Genomic DNA, 281 nt, shown 5'->3' with positions numbered 1-281 from the left:
GTTACTACATCCGTTTCATGTGGAAATGACATTTTCGAAACTGATCACAGTTCTGTTTGCTTTACTTTTAATTTCCCAAATGTTTCATGGTCAGAATCGGATGATAACAGATTAATATTCAACTATAAGAAAATGGATAAAACTAATTTAATCAACATACTATCTCATGTGCCATGGGATACACTCGAATTGTGCAAGAATGTGGACGAAGCTGTCGATAATTTTTATACCTTTATTTCAGCTGTAATGGGACGTTGTCCAAACAGTTAGACCTAGGCGCA

This window comes from Anneissia japonica, unplaced genomic scaffold (genome assembly GCF_011630105.1).
Source record: "Anneissia japonica isolate Jap-2015-1 unplaced genomic scaffold, ASM1163010v1 scaffold5916_len19067_cov166, whole genome shotgun sequence".
NCBI classification, from domain to species: Eukaryota; Metazoa; Echinodermata; class Crinoidea; order Comatulida; family Comatulidae; genus Anneissia; species Anneissia japonica.
The sequence above is the reverse complement of the archived record's forward strand: the minus strand, read 5'-3'. Positions refer to the sequence as shown.